Source organism: Callithrix jacchus, chromosome 18 (assembly GCF_049354715.1).
Source record: "Callithrix jacchus isolate 240 chromosome 18, calJac240_pri, whole genome shotgun sequence".
In the NCBI taxonomy this organism is placed as follows: domain Eukaryota; kingdom Metazoa; phylum Chordata; class Mammalia; order Primates; family Cebidae; genus Callithrix; species Callithrix jacchus.
The window spans coordinates 41839072-41865387 of NC_133519.1; the positions used below are offsets into that span (position 1 = coordinate 41839072).

Genomic DNA, 26316 nt, shown 5'->3' on the forward strand with positions numbered 1-26316 from the left:
TCTCCTTGGGATGCTTGCCCTCTGTGAGAGGGAGCGGAGAGTTGACTTCCCCCAAGGGCCCCACAGTCCTTAAAGGGGTTGTTCTCGATTCTGTCCAAACCTGGACTATGTGTTAGCAGTTTCCCTCCTCTTAGAAATTGCCTGGGAGATTCTTGCTATTGGTATGCATGTGGTTCCCTACAGTTTAAGACAAGCTTTGTTCCTGGATCAGTTGTAGTCCCTTCTCTGTGGCCCACGGAAGAGCCACTTGTCCTTCTCCATTCTTTTCCTTAGTTTCCCTTGACCCCCACACTGTCTCCTAGACACGAGGCACATTGATAGTCATGGTTCACTGTTTGTGAATCACTCTGGATTATTCCCTCATTCCTCTTCCCCAGGCCACCTAAAGGAGCAAGTGGGGATCGCTACGTGTACATTCAGTAGTAACTGCTGGCTGTAAGCAGACATACTCTAAAAATAACCCAGGGATACTGAGCACCCAGAGGGCACCTTCTGCCTTCTCCCAGCGTCGCCACTCTTGTTTCCACTGTCAAACTTCCAGACTACACAACAGCACGTATCCTTTCTCATCCAGAGTGCTCCTTCTAGACAAGAGGTTTTTGTCTCCTAAGGGTCTCAGGTGCACTCATGAGCTCCTCAGCCGGTTATTTTCAGTTTCATCTTCCTTGGTGCTTTCTCTGGCACATGGTCACTGCTGCATCCTGTCGCTTCCCCACCATTTGCCATGGGTCATGCCTTTGTTCTAATTTCTTGCTCCCATTTTCCTAGCATCTTCTAACTGAATGAACTTGTAAATATGAAACTGAACATTGATCCTCGTAGCTCCTCTTTTATTTAATTCTAATAATTGATAAATATTGCAAACATTACTTTAAAAATATTAGTTAACAAAAGCTGTTCTGATAGTTCTGTAAAAAAGTATTAGCTGTCTGACAGCTTCCAATGAGGGGAGGAAAAGACACAAAATATAATCCCAAAATCTGTACCAGCATCCCTGTGCACTGTATACCTTCAGTGGTGGATTAGATGCTCAATAAATGATACGTCTCTGGAAGGTTAAGCCTAAAGAAACAGGAAAAATGAGCCTTCGCCCATTAATATATTTACCAATTGCATTTTAGGGTGATTTTAGGGATAGGCAACCCCAGTTAGCTATCATTTTTAAAAGGTAGTTGTCTGTTAGATATAGGAAGACTCCAAGGAAGGTTAAGTTTGCAATATTCCATTTAGGTTGCTCAGTATGACTTTTAAGACTACGTTTCATCATGAGGAAATGAAGGGCCTTGACCATGGATCCTGTTCACTTGCTAAATTGATGTGTATCAGAAAGGATATGCTTGGAAGAAAGGTCTAGTTTCTCCAACAGACTCCTTTCTTCTCTATTCTGTCTTCCTTTGTTAATCTGCCATGTTTCATCTTCATTCAGATGAGTTATGATATATATTGTTTATATAAAGCTATTATGAGATTATAATGAAGAAGATCAAGGCCAAACTCTCCTACAATGCTATACATTTTTAAGAAACATTTACTCAGTTTGGTACTCCAAAAATTAATTATCTATATTCTGGCAACCCAATTTGGGGTCTATGCAAGATGGCTCATGTGTTGCTAGTTGCCGCTTATAAGGCAACTTTCTCTTTGGGTGGCAGGAAGCAAAATATTTATAAGTTATTGCTAAAATGTTAAACTTTTATTTGAACATATGGTACCCAACTAATTATATAATTCATCACTTTAGTAGCAGTTTGGTTGACACTGAATAATAGTGCTCACATTCATGTAGCAGTAACAAACTACCTGATAAAATGAACCTAATTAGAAAGCAAGCTTCAAGTAAAGATCAGAGGATTAAGTAGATTTCATGGAACTCACTAAGGAGTTAGATGGGAAAAATGAGATACGAAAAGCACTGGAGTTGAGATGAAAAGGAGACAAAAGAGCAGAGGGTGATCTTTGAGCTCGGGGTCATAAACAGGATGGCCACTAGGTGGCAGCGCAGTCTTAACAGTGGGGAGCTTTCTGTAGGACCACCCTCAATTTGCTAAATCCACAGACTTTCTCTTAGAATTGATTTTCTTCATTATCCTAGGGGAGACAGCAGCAAATACTTAGAACTAAAAGTGACTCCTAAAACTTAAACAGAGGAAGTGTAGGGTAAAGACACCGTCTTTACTTCTACAGACTGTTTAGATGCTCTAAAGAAGGCTTTAACTATCTGTGGGAAAGGACCAACTGATGTTTCCAAACCATCTGTTAAACATAGTGCTGAGAGCCTTTGCTTTGGGCTGAGCTTGTACACTAGGCCCCAGCCAACCAGACCAAACCAAAATGGAGTCACTCATGCTAAATGTGATGTAAACTGAAATTTTCCGAAAGCAAACAGATCCCAAAGCAGACCAGGTTTTTTGTTTGTTTGGTTTTGTTTTTTTCTTTCTTATGAAAACAGGAGATTCCAGCACAAGCAAGTCCCCTTGGCTCCCTAACTCTTACAAAAAAGAAACCTGAAATCTTGTTCCCACCTTAAAAACCAACTGTTCTGCTCTTCCTTGGTGGGATCTAAGACCAAATAAGTACATTTATGATGGCAACAGAGTGACATCAGTGCTTAGAGTTTTGGTCGGTGTCAAAATTAAGAGGTTGACCAAAAGGCGGGGAATTGTTAAATTAAGTTTAGTCTAAAGCTGCCTCCTTACATATTTTAGGTTCGTCCTAAAGGTTTCTTCGTACACAGCTAACTGCAACCTAACTGGAGTGTAAATGAACTATAACCTACTCTTGTACCGATCAGCAAGCTTTGGCCAAAGGCAGCCAACTGTTCAGAGAGCGTTCAAATCGGGGAAATGCCAAACTATAACAAACCCAGCTGTTTCTGTACCTCACTTCCATTTTTCTTATGTCGCTTTCCTTTTTCTGTCCGCAAATCCTCTCTGACCATACAGCAGTGCTGGAGATGCTCTGAACTTGTTCTGGTTTGGGGAACTGCCTGCTTTGCCAGTCATTCCTTGCTCTATTAAGCTCTGTTAAATTTAATTTGTCTAATGATTTTCTTTTAACACTAATACTTTTGTAAAAGTTAATAAAAATGATATTTTAGAAAGAAGATAAAAAACATATAGAACATAAAGCTATTTTTTGGTAATTAAACAGATATAAACAAATCAACAGATATAAAATTTTTAAATTGCATTTCAATAAATACAAACAGAACACATCTCTATTTTTGCTTTTGTTGCCTGTATTTTTGGTGTCATGTCCAAGAAATCATTGCCAAGAAGAAAGTTATGAAACTTATCTTGTTATGTTTTCATGTCAGAGTTTTAGTTTGAAGTCTTATGTTTAGATCTTTAGTCTATTTTGAGTGATTTTTGTGTATGATGTAAGACAAAGGTCCAATTTCATTTTTTTGTATGTGAATATCCCATTTTTTCATCATCATTTGTTGAAGAGACTATCCTTTCCCATTGTGTAGTTTTGACATCCTTGTCAAAGATCATTGACCGCATATTCATGGGTTTATTTCTAGGTTCTGTTCTATTTGTTTATATGTCTGTATTTGTGTATATATGAACAGAACAGGCTGGGCGTGGTAGCTCACGCCTGTAAACCCAGCACTTTGGGAGGCTGAGGTGGGAGGATCACGAGGTCAAGAGATCGAGATCATCCTGGCCAATATGGTGAAACCCCATCTGTACTAAAAATACAGAAATTAGCTGGGTGTGGTGGTGCATGCCTGTAATCCCAGCTATTTGGGAGGTTGAGGAGGGAGAATCGCTTGAACCCGGGAGGTGGAGGTTGCAATGAGCTGAGATCATGCCACTGCACTTCAGCCTGGTGACAGAGCGAAACGCCATCTCAAAAAAAACAACAACAAAAAAATATGAACAGAACAAACATGGGAAAAAATAATTACAAAACTATATATGTTGTTTATTGAAAGTATGGATATAGGTAATTAATATAGAGAATCACTATTACTCTCATTATATTCAAAATTGTAATTAAATTTAAAAGTTATCAAGGAAATAATAAATCTTTAATGTTCTATATACACACATTTTGCGAATATTTTGCATATTTATTTATACTATTTTTATTGTGACCAACTAACTTGCTTTTTGCTTTATGTTGAATTGATAACAACATTTGCAGAATGTAGTGTATATCTAACCTATTTTTTTGTTTTGTTTTGTTAGCACCATAATAGAGGAAGCCAGTCTCAAGAAGTATGTTGATGGGAATATAGGAAGACATATATATATATATATATTTTTTTTTTTTTTGAGATGGAGTCTTGCTCTGTAGCCCAGGCTGGAGTGCAGTGGCATGATCTTGGCTCACTGCAACCTCCGCCTCCCAGGTTCAAGCAATTCTCCTGCCTCAGCTTGCTGGGTAGCTCGGACTACAGGCACGCACCACCGTGCCCAGCTAATTTTTTTGTATATTGAGTAGAGACAGGGTTTCGCCATGTTGGCCAGGCTGGTCTTGAACTTCTGACCTCGTGATCTGCCTGCCTCGGCCTCCCAAAGTGCTGGGATTGCAGGTATAAGCCCCCGTGCCCAGCCTAGGAAGAGATCTTAAAGTAATTTCACAAGCTTGAGATGTTCATTTTTCCTTTTTTTGAGGATACAATTATTGTTCACTTAACACATAGTAAGAACAAGCAGGAAATCGAGAAGAACAAGAATTTTTTTGTTTTATTTACTTTTTAAATAGAGAACAGGGTTTTGCCATGTTGCCCAAGCTGCTCTCGAATTCTTGGGCTCAAGCGATCTGCTTGCCTTGGCCTTCTGAAATGTTGGGATTACAGGCATGAGTCCTAGCACTCATCCAAGAGTTAAAAAGGTACTCAAATACAGCAATTTTATTGTTTTTCTTTACACGCATCTATTTGCTACCGAAAATTGCAAAAACAGCACATCACACTTTCTTTTTCAAGTTTTTGAAAACCAGAAAATCTAATTATTATGCTCTGGCCACACTACCCAGTGTTTGCTTTACGTTCTTTCCCCACAAGTTGCTTTGCTTTGAATCCTTGATGTTGGGTTTCATGGCCAGATGCACAGGCTTATGCCTGTAATCCTAGCACTTTGAGAGGCTGAGGCAAGCAGATTGCTTGAGCCCAGGAGTTCGAGTGCAGCCTGGGTAACATGGCGAAACACTATGTCTACTAAAGACTCAAAAATTACCAAGTATGGTGGCAGCTACTCAGGAAGCTGAGGTGGGAGGATTGTTTGAGCCTGGGAGGTTGAAGCCGCCATGAGCTGAAATTGTGCCACTGCACTCCAGCCTCCAGCCTGGCAGCAGAGTGAGACCCTGATCACCACCACCAACAAAACATAACAAGTTCGTGATGTTGGGTTTCATCTCGTGATTTTAGGCTTCTGTATCACATGGGAATGCGTATGTTCTGTTGGTGCTTCCTTAAGTCAAATCAAAGAGTAGAGATAAAATATATTGAGGTTATTCAGATCCCTTCAAATTGTACCGATCCCTTATAAAATTCTGGCATCATGGTAGGCAGGAAAAGATATGAGAAGAAAAATGCATCATAGAAGTTATTATTACAATTATTGATACACAGGCTATCCTAGCATAAAGTAGCTTTCTCAACCTGCTGCATAAAATTACCAGCAAGAAAGAAAAGTACAAGAATGCCTGGATTGGCTTGGTGTCATAATTCCCTCTTGTAGCATTCTTTAAACTAGTGATTCTAACAACTGATCTTTCTAGGCAGACTCTTAACTAAGTTCACTAATTTTTGTTTAGGGTTATTACTCTGGCTAGCCTACAATGCAGATGGCAGTTTAAACATTTAATTTAATAAAACATTGAATTTAATAAAAAATTCTTACAGTATATATTTAAGGCATACAAAATGATGTTTTGATACGCATGTACATACTGAAATGATTACTGCAGTTAAGCAAATTAACATGTTTATCTCCTAACATAGTTACCTTTTTTGGGGTATGTGTTGTGTGGTAAGAGCACATGAACTCTCTCCTGGAAAATTTCCTGTATACAATACAATATTATTACCTTATTCATCCTATATAACTGCAACTTTGTACTATTTGACCTACATCTCTCCATCATCACCTGACTGCCCTTGGTAATCATTGTTCTATTCTGTTTCTCTATATTTGACTTTTTAAAGATTCCACCTAAAAGTGAGATCATGTAGTATTTTTCTTTCTGTATCTAGCTTATTTCACTTGGCATAATGCCCTTCATCTGTGTTTTCATAACTGTCGGGACCTCCTTTTTAAAGGCTGAATGATATTCCGCTATATATGTGTGTATATATATGTATATATACCTCTCACAAGTTTTTATCTATTCATCTATCAGTGTACGTTGTCTATATTTTGGCTATTGTGAATAATATACTGCAATGAACATGGAAGCACAGATATCCTAAGAAATGTTGATTTCATTTCCTTTGAATATATACTCACAAGAGGGATTGCTGCATCATATATGTATTTTTAAACAGGTCATCATTTTATTTATTTTTAACTTTGATTTTGGGTTCAAAGGTACATGTGTAGGTTTGTTATATAGGTAAATTGCTTGTTGTGAGGATTTGGTGTACAGATTATTTTGTCACTGGGGTCATAAGCGTTGTACCTGACAGGGAGGTTTTTGATCCTCAGCCTCCCACCCTCCACTCTCAAGTAGGCCCTAGCAGTGGCTGTTGTTCTTTTCTTTATGCCCACATGTACTCAAAAGTTGAGCTCCCACTTATAAGTGAGAATGTGCAGTATTTGGTTTTCTGTTCCTGTGTTAGTTTGCTTAGGATAATGGTCTCCAGCTTCATCCATGTCACTGCAAAGGACATGATCTCATCTTTTTAAATGGCTGCATAGTATTCCATGGTATATACGTACCACAGTTTGAAAATCCAGTTTGCCATTGATGGGTATTTCAGTTGATTCTATGTCTTTGCTGTTGTGAATAGTGCTGCAATGAACACGTGAGTCTGTGTGTCTTCATAATAGAATGATTTACATATTTTAAAGTATATACCTGATAATGGGGTTGCTGGGTTGCATGCTAATTCCGTTTTAAGTTCTTTGAGAAATCACCATGCTGCTTTTCAGAATGGCTGAACTAATTTACATTCCCACCAGCAGTGTATAAGAGTTTTCTTTTCTCCATAACCTCACCGAAATCTGTTATTTTTTGACTTTTTAATAATTGCCATTCTGACTGGTGTGAGATGCTATCTCATTGTGGTTTTGATTTGCGTTTCTCTACTGATCAATGATGTTGAGCGTTTTTTTTCATATGCTTGTTGGCCACACTTTTGAGAAGTATCTGTTCATGTCCTTTGCTTCTTTTTAATGGGTTGTTTTTTGCTTGTAAATTTGTTGATGTTCCTTCTCAGTTCTAGAAATTAGACCTTTGTCAGATGCATAATTTGCAAATATTTTCTCCCATTCTTTAGTTTGTGTTTGTGTGTGTGTGTGTAATTTTTTTTGAGACAGAGTCTTGCTCTGTTGCAGTGCAGTGGCACAAGTTCAGCTCCCTGCAACCTCTGCCTTCAGCCTTCAGGTTCAAGTGATTCTCATGCCTCGGCTTTCTGAGTAGCTGGGACTATAGGCATGTGCCACTTTGCCTCGCTAATTTTTTTTCTTTCTTTTTTTTGTATTTTTAATAGAGATGGGGTTTTGCTGTATTGGTCAGCTGGTCTCAAACTCCTGGGCTCAAGGAAGCTGCCCACCTTGCCCTCCCAAAATTCTGGGATTACAGGTGTGAGCCACTACGCTCAGCCGATAGTTTCTTTTGCTATGCAGAAGTTTTTTAGTTTAACTAGGTCCCATCTGTCCATTTTTGTTTTTGTTGTAATTGCTTGTAGCACCTTTATCACAAAATCTTTGCTCTGTCCAGCAAGAAGGAGTGGAGCAATCTTAGACAGATTGGAGCAGTCTAACTCAGGCACTGCAACTGCGGCCTCTGTTGGGGTTATGGTGCTGGTGCTGGTGGGCTCTGGGGCCTAAGGTTAGTAGAGGTGCCTTGGACTTCAGAATTGTCCCCAGCAAATGTCCAAGTGGCTCTTTGCCTTAGCCTAGAAGAATGGTGAGGGGTTCGGAGAGGCCAGGGGGATTCTCCCACGTATATTCTTGCACAGGTCCCTGTGGACAGCATGATTCCCCTGGGGGGCTCTCACTCACTTACCCTTTCCCGTGTTGAAGAGGTTCTTCTGGCTCTGCACTGCACCCAGGCAGGCTGGTGCCCAGCTTCACTCCTCTCTGATGTCTGTGTTCCCCTGCTGCCTTGATAGATCCAGATGTGCTTTCTCAGATGATGGGTCTACACGGTCAGTGTTCACTGGCCCCTGTGTTCCCTCTCTGTGAGAGCAGTGCACACGAAGTGCTTCTAGTCTACACCTTGGCCCAGTCCCTGCTATTTCTATTTTTTTTTTTTTTACTACTTTCCATACTGTTTTCCATAATGGCTGTACCAGTTTACATCCTGCCAACAGTGCAAAAGTGATACCCTTTTCTCCACACCCTTGCCAATGCTTGTCTCTTGTCTTTTTGTTAATAGCCATCCTAACAAGTGAGAGTTGATACCTCATTGTGGTTTTGATTTACATTTCCCTGATTAGTGATGCTGAGTGCCTTTTCATGTACCTTTTGTCCATTTATGTGTCTTATTTGGAAAAAGATATATTCAGGTCCTTTGCCCATTTGAAAATAGTTCAACCCTTGTGGAAGACAGTGTGGCAAAAATTATTTATTTATTTTTGCTATTGAGTTATGTGAATTGCTTATGTATTTTTGATAGTAGCCTCTTATCACATAAATGGTTTGAAAACAATATTTTTTTCCCCACTCAGAGGCTGCTTTTTTATTTTGTTGATTATTTTCTTTGTGCTATGGTAGCTTTTTAGTTTGATATAGTTTCACTTGTGTACTTTTGCTTTTGTTTCCTGAGCTTTTGCTGTAATATGCAAAAAAATCATTGTTTCAGTGAATGTCAAGACTTCCCCTGTATTTTCTTCTGGAGTTTTATGGTTTCTGTTCTTACATTTAAATATTTAATCAATTTTGAGTTGATTTTTGTGGGTGGTATAACATAAAAGTAAAATTTTGTTCTTTTCAATGTGAATATCCAGTTTTCCCAACATCATTTGTTGAAGAGACTGTCTTTTCCTTATTACGTATTCTTGGTACAGTTGGGTTTATTTCAAGGTTCTCTGTTCTGTTCCATTGGTCTGTTCCCTGTGAGATCATAATCTACACCATACTGTTTCAATTACTATAGCTTTGTAATATACTGTACCATTCTGTTTTAATAATGAAAGCTTTATAATTTAAGATCAAGAAGTGTGATGCTTTCAACTTTGTTTTTCTTTTTTAAGATTGCTTTGCTTGGGTGGGTGCTATGGCTCCTGCCTGTAGTCCCAACATTTTGGGAGACTGAGAGGGGCTGATCACCTGAGGTCAGGAGTTTGAGACCAGCCTGGTTAACGTGGCAAAACCCCATCTCTACTAAAAAATACAAAAACTACCTGGGCATGGTGGCACATGCCTGTAATCCTAGCTACTTGGGAGGCTGAAGCAGGAGAATCACTTGAACCAAGGGGGCAGAGTTTGCAGTGAGCTGAGATGATGCTACTGCACTCCAGCCTAGATGGCAGAAGACTCCAAAAAAGAAAAAAGAAAGATTCTAACATTGCTTTGCTTATTGGGGTCTTTTGTCCTTCCATATGAATTTTAGAATAGTTTTTTTTATTCTTGTGAAAAATGTCCTTGGAATTTTGATAGAGGATTGTGTTAAATATGTATAGCACTTTAAGTCACTTAGACATTTGTACAATATTAATACTTCCAATCCATGAATAGGAGACATCTTTCCATTTATGTGTGTCTTATTCCGTTTATTTTAATCAATGTTTTATAGTTTCAAGTACATAAATCTTTTAACTCATTGGTTACATTTATTTCTTTTTTTTTTAATTGCATTTTCAGTTTTGGGGTACATGTGCAGAACATGCAAGATAGTTGCATAGGTACACACGTGGCAGTGTGATTTGCTGTCTTCCTCCCCTTCACCCACATCTGGCATTTCTCCCCATGCTATCCCTCCCCAGCTCCCTGCCCCCCATCCCTCCCCTGTTCCCCCCCAATAGACCCCAGTGTGTAGTGCTCCCCTCCCTGTGTCCATGTGTTCTCATTGTTCATCACCTGCCTATGAGTGAGAACATGTGGTACTTCATTTTCTGTTCTTGTGTCAGTTTGCTGAGAATGATGTTCTCCAGATTCATCCATGTCCCTACAAAGGACACAAACTCATCATTTTTGATTGCTGCATAATATTCCATTGTGTATATGTGCCATATTTTCCCAGTCCAGTCTATCATCGATGGGCATTTGGGTTGGTTCCAGGTCTTTGCTATTGTAAGCAGTGCTGCAATGAACATTCATGTGCATGTGTCCTTATAGTAGAATGATTTATAGTCCTTTGGATATATACCTAGTAATAGGATTGCTGGGTCAAATGGAATTTCTATTTCTAGGTACTTGAGGAATCACCACACTGTCTTCCACAATGGTTGAACTAATTTACACTCCCACCAGCAGTGTAAAAGTGTTCCTATTTCTCCACATCCTCTCAAGCATCTGTTGTCTCCAGATTTTTTAATGATCGCCATTCTAACTGGCGTGAGATGGTATCTCAATGTAGTTTTGATTTGCATTTCTCTAATGATTTGATGATGAGCATTTTTTCATATGTTTGTTGGCCTCATGTATGTCTTCTTTTGTAAAGTGTCTTTTCATATCCTTTGCCCATTTTTGAATGGGCTTGTTTGTTTTTTTCTTGTAAATCTGTTTGAGTTCTTTGTGAATTCTGGATATCAGCCCTTTGTCAGATGGGTAAACTGCAGAATTTTTTTCCCATTCTGTTGGTTGCCGATTCACTCTAATGACTGTTTCTTTTGCCATGCAGAAGCTGTGGAGTTTGATTAGGTCCCATTTGTCTATTTTGGCTTTTGTTGCCAATGCTTTTGGTGTTTTGGTCATGAAGTCCTTGCCTACTCCTATGTCCTGAATGGTTTTGCCTAGATTTTCTTCTAGGGTTTTTATGGTGCTAGGTCTTATGTTTAAGTCTTTAATCCATCTGGAGTTAATTTTAGTGTAAGGTGTCAGGAAGGGGTCCAGTTTCTGCTTTCTGCACATGGCTAGCCAGTTTTCCCAACACCATTTATTAAACAGGGAATTCTTTCCCCATTGCTTGTTTTTGTCAGGTTCATCAAAGATTGTATGGTAGTAGATATGTTGTGTTGTCTCCGATGCCTCTGTTCTGTTCCATTGGTCTGTATCTCTGTTTTGGAACCAGTACCATGCTGTTTTGATTACTGTAGCCTTGTAGTATAGTTTGAAGTCTTGTAGTGTGATGCCTCCTGCTGTGTTCTTTTTGCTTAGAATTGACTTGGCTATGCAGGCTCTCTTTTGGTTCCATATGAAGTTCAAGGTGGTATTTTCCAGTTCTGTGAAGAAGGTCATTGGTAGCTTGATGGGGATAGCATTGAGTCTGTAAATTACTTTGGGCAGTATGGCCATTTTCACGATATTGATTCTTCCTAACCATGAACATGGAATATTTCTCCATCTGTTTGTGTCCTCTCTTATTTCGTTGAACAGTGGTTTGTAGTTCTCCTTGAAGAGGTCTCTTACGTTCCTTGTTAGTTGTATTCCTAGGTATTTTATTCTCTTTGTAGCAATTGTGAATGGCAGTTCGTTCTTGATTTGGCTCTCTTTAAGTCTTATTGGTGTATAGGAATGCTTGTGATTTTTGCACATTGATTTTGTATCCTGAGACTTTGCTGAAGTAGCTTATCAGTTTCAGGAGTTTTTGGGCTGAGACGATGGGGTCTTCTAGATATACTATCACGTCGTCTGCAAATAGAGACAGTTTGGCTTACTCCTTTCCTATTTGAATGCCCTTTATTTCTTTTTCTTTCCTGATTGCTCTGGCTAGAACTTGCAGTACTATATTGAATAGGAGTGGTGAGAGAGGGCATCTTTGTCTAGTGCCAGATTTCAAAGGGAATGCTTCCAGTTTTTGCCCATTGAGTATGATATTGGCTGTTGGTTTGTCTTAAATAGCTTTTATTATTTTGAGATACATTCCATCAATACCAAGTTTATTGAGGATTTTTAGCATAAAGGGCTGTTGAATTTTGTCAAATGCCTTCTCTGTGTCATTTGAGATAATCATGTGGTTTTTGTTTTTGGTTTTGTTTATGTGGTGAATCACGTTTATAGACTTGTGTATGTTGAACCAGCCTTGCATCCCCGGGATGAATCCTACTTGATCATGGTGGATAAGCTTTTTGATGTGCTGTTGCAATAGGCTTGCCAGTATTTTATTGAAGATTTTTGTGTGTATGTTCATCCTGGATATTGGCCTGAAGTTTTCTTTTCTTGTTGAGTCTCTGCCGGGGTTTGGAATCAGGATGATGTTGGTCTCATAAAATGATTTGGGAAGGATTCCCTCTTTGTGGATTATTTGGAATAGTTTCAGAAGGAATGGTAACAGTTCCTCTTTGTGTGTCTGGTAGGATTTGGCTGTGAAGCCATCTGGACCTGGCCTTTTTTTTTGTGGTAGGCTCTTAATTGCTTCCTCAACATCAGACCTTGTTATTGATCTATTCATAGTTTCGGCTTCCTCCTGGTTTAGGCTTGGGAGGACACAAGTGTCCAGGAATTTATCCATTTCTTCCAGGTTTACTAGTTTATGTGCATAGAATTGTTTGTAATATTCTCCGATGATGGTTTGAATTTCTGTGGAATCTGTGATGATTTCCCCTTTATCGTTTTTTATTGCATCTATTTGATTATTCTCTCATTTCTTTTTTTATCAGTCTGGATAGTGATCTGTCTATTTTGTTGATCTTTTCAAAAAAACCAGCTCTTGGATTTATTGATTTTTTGAAGGATTTTTCGTATCTCAATCTCCTTTAGTTCAGCTCTGATCTTAGTTATTTCTTGTCTTCTGCTGGGTTTTGAGTTTTTTTGATCTTGCTCCTCTAGCTCTTTCAATTTTGACGATAGGGTGTCAATTTTGGATCTCTCCATTCTCCTCATATGGGCACTTATTGCTATATACTTTCCTCTAGAGACTGCTTTAAATGTGTCCCAGAGGTTCTGGCATGTTGTGTCTTTATTCTCGTCGGTTTTGAAGAACTTCTTTATTTCTGCCTTCATTTCATTGTTTATCCAATCAGCATTCAAGAGCCAGTTGTTCAGTTTTCATGAAACTGTGCGGTTCTGAGTTAGTTTCTGAATTCTGAGTTCTAACTTGATTGCACTATGGTCTGAGAGACTGTTTGTTATGATTTCCGTTGTTTTGCATTTGCTGAGGAGTGATTTACTTCCAATTCTGTGGTCAATTTTAGAGTAGGTGTGATGTGGTGCTGAGAGGAATGTATATTGTGTGGATTTGGGGTGGAGAGTTCTGTAAATGTCTATCAGGTTTGCTTGTTCAGGTCTGAGTTCAAGTTCTGGATATCCTGGTTGATTTTCTGTCTGCTTGTTCTGTCTAATATTGATAGTGGAGTGTTGAAGTCTCCCACTATTATTGTGTAGAGTCTAAGTCTCTTTGTAAGTCATTAAGGACTTGCCTTACATATCTGGGTGCTCCTGTATTGGGTCTATATATATTTAGGATCGTTAGCTCTTCTTGTTGTATCGATCCTTTTACCATTATGTAATGTCCTTCTTTGTCTCTTTTGATCTTTGTTGCTTTAAAGTCTATTTTATCAGTGATGAGAATTGCAACTCCTGATTTTTTCTTGCTTTCCATTTGCTTGGTAAATCTTCCTCCATCCCTTTATTTTGAGCCTTTGTGTATCCTTGCATGTTAGATGGGTTTCCTGGATACAGTATACCAATGGGTTTTGGCTTTTTATCCAATTTGCCAGTCTGTGTGTTTTGATTGGTGCATTTAGTCCATTTACATTTAGCGTTAGTATTGTTATATGTGAATTTCTTACTGCCATTTTGATGCTAGCTGACTGTTTTGCCCATTAGTTGATGCAGATTCTTCATTTTGTTGATGCTCTTTAGCATTTGGCATGTTTTTGGAATGGCTGGTACTGGTTGTTCCTTTCTATGTGTAGTGCCTCTTTCAGGAGCTCTTGTAAAGCAGGCCTGGTGGTGACAAAAATCTCTGAGTACTTGCTTGTTCGCCAAGGATTTTATTTTTCCTTCACTTATGAAGCTCAGTTTGGCTGCATATGAAATTCTGGGTTGAAAGTTCTTTTCTTTATGGATGTTGAATATCGGCCCCCACTGTATTCTGGCTTGTAGGGTTTCTGCCGAGAGATCTGCTGTGAGTCTGATGGGCTTCCCTTTGTGGGTGACCCGACCTTTCTCTCTGGCTGCCCTTAGCATTTTCTTCTTCATTTCAACCCTGGTGAATCTGACGATTATGTGCCTTGGGGTTGCTCTTGTTGCGGAATATCTTTGTGGTGTTCTCTGTATTTCCTGGACTTGAATATTGGCCTGCCTTGCTAGGCTGGGGAAATTTTCCTGGATAATATCCTGAAGAGTATTTTCCAGCTTGGATTCATTTTCTTCGTCAAATTCAGGTACACCTATCAAACATAGATTTGGTCTCTTCACATAGTCCCACATTTCTTGGAGACTTTGTTCATTCCTTTTTGCACTTTTTTCTCTAATCTTGCCTTCTTGTTTTGTTTCATTGAGTCGATCTTCGACTTCTGATATTCTCTCTTTTGCTTGGTCAATTCGGCTGTTGAGACTTGTGCATGCTTCGCGAGTTCTCATACTGTGTTTTTCAGCTCCGTCAATTCATATTCCTCTCTAAGTTGTCTATTTTTGTTATTATTTCCTCAAATCTTTTTTCAAAGTTCTTAGTTTCTTTGCATTGATTTAGAACGTGTTCTTTTAGCTCACAGAAGTTTCTCATTACCCATCTTCTGATGTCTGAATCTGTCATTTCATCACACTCATTCTTCATCTAGCTTTGTTCCCTTGCTGGTGAGGGGTTGTGGTCCCTTTTAGGAGGTGACGTGTTCCGGTTTTGGGTGTTGTCCTCCTTTTTGCACTGGTTTCTTCCCATCTTTGTGGATTTTATCCACCTGTCATCTGAGTAGTTGCTGACTTTCTGATTGGGTCTCTGAGTGGACATCCAGATATCATTGATGATGAAGTATTTTCTGTTTTTTAGTTTTCCTTCTAACAGTTAGCCCCTCTGCTATAGGACTGCTGAGGTTCACTCCAGGCCCTCCTTGCCTGGGGAACACCTGTAGCAGCTGCAGAACAATGAGGGTTGCTACCAGTTTCTTCTTCTGCTATCTTTGTCCCTGAATGATGCCCCCCAAATGTCAGTCTGATCAGTTCTTTGTGAGGTGACTCTTTGGATATACGGGGGGCAGGGAGCTGCTTGAGGAACCAGTCTGTACTTTATAGGAGCTCAAGTGTTGAGCTGTGACCTCTGTTGTTCATTCAGGGCTGCTAGGCAGGTACATTTAAGTCTGCTGCAGCAGAACTCATAAAGCCCCTTTTTTTCCTCAGGTGCTCTGTCCCTGGGAGTTATTGCTTTATATATGAGTATCTGTTGCACTGTCCTGCCCAGCAAGGAGGCAGTCTGGTCACTGCCTGCCTGTAGAGGTTATGCTGAGCTGCTCTGGGCTCAGTCCTGCTGCCGTGGGCTCTGCCCTGCTGCTGTGGGCTCTGCCCTGCTGCCATGTGTAAATCACTGTAGTCCTGTTTATATAGGTGTGGTTAGAACTGCCATGGCAATGGTGGCCCGCCTCTGTAATGGTGGATTCTCTCTTTTATGGTGGGTTGCCTCGGCAACAGCAGGCTGCATCAGCAATGGCAGAGTACCTCCGTAGGGGTGGTACTTGATACTTTGGTAATGGCAGACGCCTTGCCCCCACCGAGCTGCACTGTCCTGGGTTCAGCTGTGCTTGCCATGAAACTCTCAACCCCGAGCATTTCCAATTGCTGTTTTGATTGTTTTTGTGGGGGTAGGACCTGCTGAGCCTGATCACCTGGCTCCCTGCCTCAGAGCCTTTTTTTTCTTATTTTTAAGTTGAATAGTTGACTCTCTCCCAGGTGTTCCAGTCGCCTGCTGAAAGGGTGCCGGGATCTGTGTGATTTCCCGTGCGGCACCCCACTGCGCCGGCTGAAACAACGTCGCTGCCCGGGAATCTCCTGGTCTGGCTTACTGTTTAGGTCCCGTTTAATCAGATGAATGTGCTAATCTGCCTTCCCAAATCTCAGATTGCCAGTTTAACAGGGCAACCAGACCAGGGTATTTTGTATGGAGTGCCACTTCGCTGTGGCGCCGGCCAAAATAGCCACACTGGTGGCCCGTGGGCTCCTATACCTGGGAATCTCCTGGTCTGTGGGCAATAAAGATCCGTCTGGAAATGCGGCGTCCACTCACCCTCTGCGCTTTCACTGGGAGCTGCAATCCTGAGTTGCTCCTATAGCGCCATCTTTTCCTCTCTCCTGGTTACATTTATTTCTATGCACTTTATTCTTTTTTACAAATGGGAATGTTTTCTTGATTTTCTTTTCATATAGATTATTAGTTTAAAGAGCTGCAACTGTGTTTTGTGTGTTGATTTTGTATCATGCAACTTAATTTGTTTTGTGGTCTTTATGGTTTTCTTCATATAGGATCATGTCATTTATAAACTGAGATAATTTTACTTCTTCCTTTCCAGTATGAATGCCTTGTTTTTTCTTTTTCTTGTCCAATTACTCTTGGTAGTACTTCCAGTACCATATTATATAGAACACATACTTGCTTTGTACTCGATCTTGGAGGAAAAGCTTTCAGGTTTTCACACCATTTTGGTATGAGCTAGGGAATTTTCATAAATGGCTTTTATTGTGTTGAGGAAGTTTTTCTTCATATCTATTTTGTCATATTTTTATAGGAAAGGATGTTGAAATTAGTCATACTTTTTCTGAGATATATGTGGTTTTAATCTTTCATTCTGTTAATTTGGTGTATCACCTTGTTTGATATGCATGTGTTAAATTAATCTTGCATTCTAAGGATAAGTCCCATTCTGTCATGTTGCAGTATCTTTGAATAATTTTTTATTTTAAAAAAATTCATGTATTTACGTTCATCTTTATGTTTTTCAAGACAGGCTCTCATTCTGTTGTTTAGGCTGGAGTGTAAGGGCACAAACATGGCCCACTGCAGCCATGACTTCCTGGGCTCAAACCATCTTTCTGCCTCAGCCTGTCCAGTAGCTGGGATTAGAGGCATGCACCACCGGGCCTGGATGTTTTTGATTTTTATTTTTATGTTTCCTAGAGACAGGGTCTCATTATGTTGCCAAGTCTGGTCTTGAACTCCTGGCCTCTAGTGATTCTCCCTCGTAGGCCTCCCAAAGTGTTTGGATTATGGGCATGAGCCACCATGCACAGTTTGTATAATTTCTTTGATGTGTTGTTGAATTTAATTTGCTTGAATTTTATTGAAAATGTTTGCATCTAGGCTAATCAGAGGTATTGCCCTATAGTTTCTAGTTTTTTTTTTTTTTTTTTTAATAATGGTGTCTCGATCTGCCTTTGTTACCAGGCTAATCAGAGGTATTGCCCTGTAGTTTCTAGTTTTTTTTTTTTTTTTTTTTTTTTTTTTTTTTATAATGGTGTCTCGATCTGCCTTTGTTACAAGGATGATGCTGGGAAATAATGAAGAATTTAAATGAAAACATAATTAGTTAAACAGAGACTAGCATTTACTGAATGCATACTCTGTGGTGAAAATTTTACATGCCTCATATCCCTGTTAGGTTAGTAGTATTATAATTTTTATCTTACAAATAAAGGAACTTGGGCTCAGAGTTGATTGCTCAAAATTATCTGGCTAGTAACTGGCAGAGCTGGGATTTGAACCCAGAGCACTCTAACTCCAGAGGACATACTCTTTTTTTTTTTAAATACCATAATCCTGCTATCACATCCTACTTTTTGAGCAAAACAAATAATTTCAAATATATAAACTAGTCTTAAGATACATGGGAAAAATCACATTTTTTTGAGAAAAAAGTATAGAAAAGTGTGGCATTATAAGCATATGTGGGAAACATTTCTGGCAAAGAGGGAAGAAAAAATAAATTTTATTGAGGTATAATGTACATATAACAAAATGAGCTCATTTTAAGTGTGCACTTTTATGACAAATGTATATACTTACGTTACCACCATTACATTAAAAATATAGAATATTCCTTTTATTTTTTATTGTTTTGAGACAGTCTCACCCCATCTCCTAGGCTGGAGTGCAGTGGTGCGATCATGGCTCATTATAACCTTGACCTCCTGAGCTCAAATGATCCTCCCACCACAGCCTCCCAAGTAGCTGGGACCTCAGGTGCGTGCCACCACACTTGGCTAATTTTTGTGTTTTTTGGAAAGTTGGGGTTTTGCCATGTTGCCCATGCTGTTCTCGAACTCCTGGGCTCAAGCAATACACCCACCTCAGCCTCCCAAAGTGCTGGGATTACAGGCATGAACCACCACACCTGGCCAAATATAGAATATTTCTATCAACCCCACATTTTCCTTGTGCTGCCCCCTTCCCCATGAATCGCCCTCCTCTATGGCTCTAGACAAATATTACCTATATGCTATTGCCATAGATTAGATTTGTTTTTTCTTAAGTTTTATGTAAGTGCACTTATAAATTACGAACTCTGACTTCTTTTGGTATTGCTCGGTGTAATGTTTTGAGCATTCATCCATGCGATTGTGTGTATCAGTAGCTTGTCCTATTGTTGTTTTTTTAAAAATAAACTTTATATTTTAGAATGGTTTTCAATTCACAAAAAATTGAACAGGAAATACAGAGAGTTCACATGTATCTTTTGTGTCCACACATGCACAACCTCCTATTAATTGTAACTTGTTCCACTATGGTGTGGGCCTGTCAGCAGCTTACACCATAGTGGCACACATGCTGTAGTTAATGAACCTAAAGTCCATAGTTTATATTAGTTTACTCTTGGTGTTGTACAATCTATGGATTCTGACAAGTGCATAATAATGTGTATCTCTCATTGTAGCATCATACATAATGGCCTCACTGTCCTAAGAATCCTCTGTACTCTATTTCTTCACCCTCCCTCCAACCCCTGGTAACCACTAATATTTTCACTTTTTTGAAAGTATAGTTTTGCCTTTTTTGGAATGTCATATAATTTGAATCATAATATGTAGCTGTTTCAGACTGAACGTCTTTCACTTAATATGTATTTATAGTTCCTCCATGCCTTTTATGGCTTTTTAGTTTATTTCTGTTTTAGCACTGAAGAATGTTCCCTCATCTGTATATACCACAGTTTAGCTATTCATCTACTGAAGGGCATCTTGGTTGCTTCCAGAGTTTGATAATTACTAATAAAGCTGCTGTAAACATCTATGTGCAGGTTTTTATATGGACATAATTTTTCAGTTCTTTTGGGTAAATGCTGCACGATTACTGGAGTATATTGTTGAGCTATGTTTAGTTTAATAGGAAGCTACCACACTGTATTCCAAAGTATATCATTCTGCATTTTCACCAATAACGGCTTGAGAGTTCCTGTTGTTCTACATTCTCATCAGTATTTGGTATTGTCAGTGTTTTGGACTTTGGCCATTTTAATATGTGTGTAGTGGTATCTCAGTGTTGTTCTCTAACGACATATGATGTTGCACATCTTTTGATATGCTCATTTATCATCTGTATATTTTCTCTGGTGAGGTGTCTCACCAAAGTCTATTTGGAACTTTTGCCTACTTTAAAATTTAGTTGGTCGTTTTCTTTTTTACTTTTTTTCTTTTTATAGGGACAGAGTCTCAATTTGTCACTGAGGCCAGAGTGCAGTGGCACAGTCATGGCCTACTGCAGCCTCAAAATCCTAGGCACTAGGCACAAGTGATCCTCCTCCCTCTGCCTACGGAGTAGCCAGGACTACAGGCGCGTGCCACCACACCTAGCTGGGTTGTTTTCTTATTGTTGAGTTTTGATAATTCTTTGTATGTTTTGGATAACAGTTCTTTATCAGATGTGTCTTTTGCAAATATATTTTTCTACTCTGTGGCTTGTATTCTCATTCTGTTGACATTGTTTTTCACAGAGCAGACATTTATAATTTTATTGAAGTCCAATTTATAAACTCTTTCTTTCATGGATTGTATTTTTGGTGATCTAAACAGTCATCACCATAGTCAATATCTCCAATATTTTCTCCTATGTTATTTTCTAGAAGTTTTATAGTTTTGCATTTTACATGGAGGTATATGGTCCATTTTGAGTTAATTTTTCTGAAGGGTGTAACATGTGTGTTTAGATTCATTTTTACACATCAGTGTCCAGTTTTAGCACCACTTATTGAAAAGACTACATTTACTCCATTATATTGTCTTTGCTCTTTTGTCAAAGATTATTTGATTATATTTATGTGGGTGCATTTTTAGGCTTTCTATTTTATTTCAGTTATATGTTTGTCTGCTCTTTCACCAGTATCACAATGTCTTGATTACTGTATCTCTATGGTAAGCCTTGAAGTCAGAGATAGTGTCTGTCCTGTGATTTTCTTCTTCTGATATTGAGTTGGCTATTCTGCATCTTTTGCCTTTCTTTATAAACTTTAGAACCAGTTTGTCAATATCCACAAAATAACTTGCTGGGATTTTGACTGGGATTCTGTTAATCTATAGATCAAATTGAGAAGAACTAACATCTGAGAATATTGAGTCTTCCTATTCATGAACATGGACTATCTCTCCATTTATTTAGTTCTTCCATGATATCTTTTATCAGAGTTTTGTAGTTTTCCTAAGAAAGATTTTATATATACATATATATATATATACACACATATACATATATATACACATATACATATATACGCATATACATATATACACACATACATTTATATATACATATATACGCATATACATATATACACACATACATTTATATATACACATATGTATATATGTGTATATATACATACATATGTGTATATATAAATGTATGTGTGTATATATGTATATGTGTATATATGTATATGTATAATGTATATATATGTATATATAAATGTATGTGTGTGTGTGTGTATATATATATATAGAGAGAGAGAGAGAGAGAAAGATTGGGACAGGGAGAAAGAGACAGAGAGAATGTCGGATTTGTACCTAGCTATTTAATATTTTTGGATGCTAATGAAAATAGTAATGTGTTTTTAATTTCAGATTCCTTTTGTTCACTCCTGGTATATAGGACAGTGATTGACTTTTGTATGTTAATTTTGTATCCTGTAACCTTGCTGTAATTGCTTATTATAGTTCCAGGAGTTTTTTGGTTGATTCTTTTTGGATTTTCTACATAGAAAATCCAAATGTCATCTGAAAACAAAGACAGTTTTATTTCCTCCTTTCCAATCTGTATACTTTTTTCTAAACCAGTCTTATTGTGTTAGCTAGGATTCCAGTATAATGTTGAAAAACAGTAGTAAGAGGGGACATCCTTGTTTTGTTCCTGATCTTAATGGGAAAGCTTTATGTTTTTTACCATTAAGTCTGATGTTAGTTGTAGATTAAAAAAAATCAAGGTAAGAAAGTTCCTCCCTATTCCTAGTTTGCAGAGAGTTTTTAAAAATAATTAATGGGTGTTAGATTTTGTCAAATGCCTTTTCCACATTCACTGATATGTGGAAAAATCATGATTTTTCTTCTTTAGCCTGTTGATGTGATGGATTACATTAATTGATTTCAAATGTTGAATCAGCTTTGCATAGCTGGGAGAAATCCCACTTGGTTGTGTTGTGTAATTCTTTTTATACATTCTTGAATTCAGTTTGCTAATACTTGTGTTGATAATTTTTGCATCTATGTTCATGAGAGATATTGGTCTGCAGTTTTCCTTTCTTGTAATGTCTTTGTCTGGTTTTGGTATTAGAGTAATGCTGGTCTCATAAAGTGAGTTAGGAAGTATTCCACTTGCTTGTATCTTCTGAAAGACATTGTAGATAATTGGTTATAATGTTTTACTTAAATTTTGGGTAGAATTCAATGAACCTATCTGGGCCTGGTGCTGTATGTTTTGGAAGGTTGTTAATTGTTGATTCAATTTCTTTGATAGATGTAGGCCTATTAAGACTGCCTGTTTAACTTGTGTAAGCTTTGGAAGATTGTGTCTTTCAATGAGTTGGTCTGTTTCATCTAGGTTGTCAAATTGGTGGGCATAGATTGTTCATCACGCTCCTTGATTATCCTTTTAATGTCTATGAGATCTATAGTAATAATGTCACCTCTTTCATTTCTGATATTAGTAATTCATGTCCTTTGTTTTTCTTAGTTAACTTGGCTTGAGGCTTATTGATTTTACTGATCTCTAAAGAAAACCTATCAGCTTTTGGTTTTATTGATTTTATCCACTGATTTTCTATTTTTAATTTTATTGATTTCAGCACTGATTTTTATTATTTCATATTTTTCTGCTTACTTTCAATTTAATTTGCTCTACTTTTTCTAGTTTCCTAGAGTGAAAGCTTAGATGACTAATTTAAGGTCTTCCTTTTTTTCTAATGTATGCATTTGATATATATTTGCTATAAATTTCCATCTAATTATTGCTTTTGCTGCATCCCCCACATTTTGAAACATTGTATTTTCATTGAGTTCAAAATACTTTTATCTTGCAATTTCTTTTTTGACCCATGCATTATTTAGACATTTGTTGTTTAATCTCCAAGTATTTTGGAATTTTCCAGCAATCTTTCTTTTTTATTTTTAAAAAGTTGAGATGGGTTTTCATCATGTTGCCCAGGCTAATCTCGAACTCCTAAACTCAGACCATCCACTTGATTTTAGCCTCCCAAAGTGCTGGGATTACAGGTGTGAGCCACCACGCGTGGCAGGAATTTTCCATGTCTTTCTGTTTTTGCTTTCTAGTTGTAACTCCATTGTGGTCTGAAAGCAGACACCTATGATTTCTATTCACTTACATTTGTGAAGGTATGTTTTAGGGTCCAGAATATGGCCAATTTGCTAAGTGTTTTATGTGAACTTGAGAAGAATGTGTATTCAACTGGTATTGAAAGAAGTAATTTATAAATGTCGATTATATACAGTTGATTGATGGTGCTATTGAGTTCAGCTATTTCACTACTGATTTTCTGCAGGCTGTATCTGCCCATTCTGATTGAGGAGTGTTAAAGTTTTCAATTTTAATATGGGATTAATCTTTTTTTTTGGAGTTCTGTTTTTGCTTCACATGTTTTGATACTCTGCTGGTAGGCACACAAACATTAAGTACTGGTATGTCTTCTTGGAGTTTGATCCCTTAACCATTTGGTAATGCTCTTCTTTATTCTTGACAACTATCTTTGCTCTGAAGTTTACTCTGAAATTAATGTAGCTACTTCAGCTTTCCTTTGAAAGTGGGCTTCTTTTAAACAACATATAGCCATGTTTTGTTTTTTTAGATCATTCTGACAATCTGTCTTTTAATTGATGTATTTAGAGCATTGATGTTTAAAGAAATTATTGACATTTGGATTAATATTTACCTTACTTAATACCATTCTATATTTGTTGCTCTTGTTCTTTGTTTCTATTTTCGTCTTCCACACTTTTTCTACCTTTTCTACTTTTTCTTGAGCAATCTCTATGATTGTATTTTCTTTCTTAGCACATCAGTTATACTTCTTTTTAAACATTTTTTTTAGTGATTGTCTTTAGAGTTTGCAATATTCATTTATAACTAATCTAAGTGCACTTTCAAATAACACTTTACGGCTTCAGGTAGTACAAGTCCTATGTAATAATAAAATATTTCTACCCTCCCATCTTTTGTATCATTGCTGTCATTTATTTTATTTACATGCTTATGTGTGTGTGTGTGTATGTGTGTAACTAAATGTATTGTTGCTAATATCATTTTAAACAAACTGTCATGTTAGATCAATTACGAATAAAAAAATAGTTTTTTTAACCATCACTTATTCATTCTCAAATGCTCTTCCTTTATGTAAATCCAAGTTTCTAACCTATATCATTTTCATTCTCTCTGAGGAACTTTTAAAATATTACTTGCAGGTCAGGCTTACTGACAACAGATTCTCTCAATTTTTTCTTGTCTGAGAAAGTCTTTATTTCTTTTTCACTTCTGAATGTTAATTTCATGGGTATGGAATTCTAGGTTGATGGGTTTTTTCTGTCAACACTTTAAATGTCTTCTTCTAGGGTATGGAATTCTAGGTTGATGGGTTTTTTTCTGTCAACACTTTAAATGTCTTCTTCCACTCTCTTGTTGCCTGCATGGTTTCTGAGAAATCAGGTGTAATTTTTATCTGTGCTTCTCTGTTCATAAGGTGTTTTATAATTTATTTTTAATTTAATTTAATTTATTTTTTTGAGAGATAGTATCTCACTGTATTGCCCAGGCTTGTCTGGAATTCCTGGCCTCAAGTGATTCTACCACCTCAGGCTTCCAGAGTGCTGATTACAGGCATGAGTCACCACACCTGGCTGTGATTTTTTTTCTTTATGTTTAATTTTCTGAAGTTTGTATATTTATGGCTAACCATAGTTTTTGTTTGTTTTCCTTTTCTTTTTGTTTTGCATTTATCCTGCTTTGTGTTCTCTCAGCTTCCTAGGTCTATGGATTGGTGTCTGACATTAATTTAGGGAAATTATCACTCCTTATTGCTTCAAATATTCCTTTTGCTCTTTTCTTTTTTTCCTTTCCTTTTGGGATTTTCATTACATCTATTTACACCCTTTTTAGTTGTCCCTCAGCTTTTGGATATTCTGTTCTGGGTTTTTATTTTCAGTCTGTTTTCTTTTTGCTTTGGTATTGGAAATTTTTATTGTTATGTCCCCAAGCTTCGAGGCTTTTTCTTCAGCATGTCCAGTCTGCTAATGGGTTCATTAAAGGCATTCTTTATTTCTGTTACAGTGTTGTTGTTGTTGTTGTTGTTTTAAATCTCTGTGATTTCTTTTTCGTTCTTAGAATTTTCATGTTTCTGCTTAGATTATATACCTGTTCTTGAATGCTATCTACTTTTTCCATTAAAGTCCTTAGCATGTGAAGCATAATTGTTTTAAATTTCTGGCCTGATGATTCTAGCACTTCTGCCATATGTGACTCTGTTCAGATATGCTTGTTCAGTTTCTTCATATCTTAAACTGTGTTTCTTGTCTTTTAGTTTGCCTTATAATTTTTTGTTAAAAGGTATATATGATGTAGTACTGGGTAAAAGGAACTGTAGTAAATAGGCCTTTAGTAATGTAGTGGTGGCCAGGTGCAGTGGCTCAAGCCTGTAATCCCAGCACTTTGGGAGGCCGAGGCGGTGGATCACGAGGTCAAGAGATTGAGACCATCCTGGCCAACATGGTGAAACCCTGTCTCTACTAAAAATACAAAAAATTACCTGGGCATGGTGGCACGTGCCTGTAATCCCAGCTACTCAGGAGGCTGAGGCAGGAGAATTGCCTGAACCCTGGAGGCGGAGGTTGCGGTGAGCCGAGATCGTGCCATTGCACTCCAGCCTGGGTAACAAGAGCGAAACTCCATCTCAAAAAAAAAAAAAAAAAAAAAAAAAAAAGTAATGTAGTGGTAAGGTGTAGGGGGAAGGGGCAGTGTATTAGTCCATTTTCACACCGCTATGAAGAAATGCCCGAGACTGGGTAATTTATAAATAAAAAGAGGTTTAATGCACTCACAATTCCACATGGCTGGGAGGCCTCACAATCATGGCAGAAGCTGAAGGAGAAACAAAGGCACATCTTACATGGCAGCATGCAAGACAGAAGTGCCGAGCAAAAGGGGGGAAAACTCCTTATAAAACTGTCAGATCTCATGGAACTCAGTCACTGTCATGAAAACAGCAGCATGAGGGTAATCACTCATATGATTCAAGTACTTCTCATTGGGTCCTTCCTACAACATAGAGATTATGGGAGCTACAATTTAAGATGAGATTTGAGTGGCGACACAGCCAAACCATGTCAGGAAGTGTTCTTTGGTCTTGTGAGTAGGTCTCAGTCTTTTGGTGAGCCTATGCCCCTGAATTGTGAACTTCGTCGCTGTTTCTCAGTCCCTATCTCTCTCCATCTCCTCACCCCCCACCCCCCCACACTTTATACAGGATATAATGACTTAGAAGGGGTTGGAATTGAGTATTTCTTTTCTTCCGTGTGGAAAGCTAGAGGGAGCTGGGGTTGGCTATTTCCCTTTTCCCGGGTTGATCAGGTTCTGATAAAACCTCAATAGGCTCTGGTAAAATAGTTTCTTCTGAGGCAAAGC

General features: G+C 38.0%; 1 protein-coding gene across 3 annotated transcripts in view; it reads left to right on the forward strand.

Moving 5' to 3' along the window:
* RGL1 (ral guanine nucleotide dissociation stimulator like 1) overlaps window positions 1–26316 on the forward strand; it is a 303693-nt gene that overhangs the window by 29749 nt on the left and 247628 nt on the right. The gene's annotated exons all lie outside the window — the stretch shown is intronic.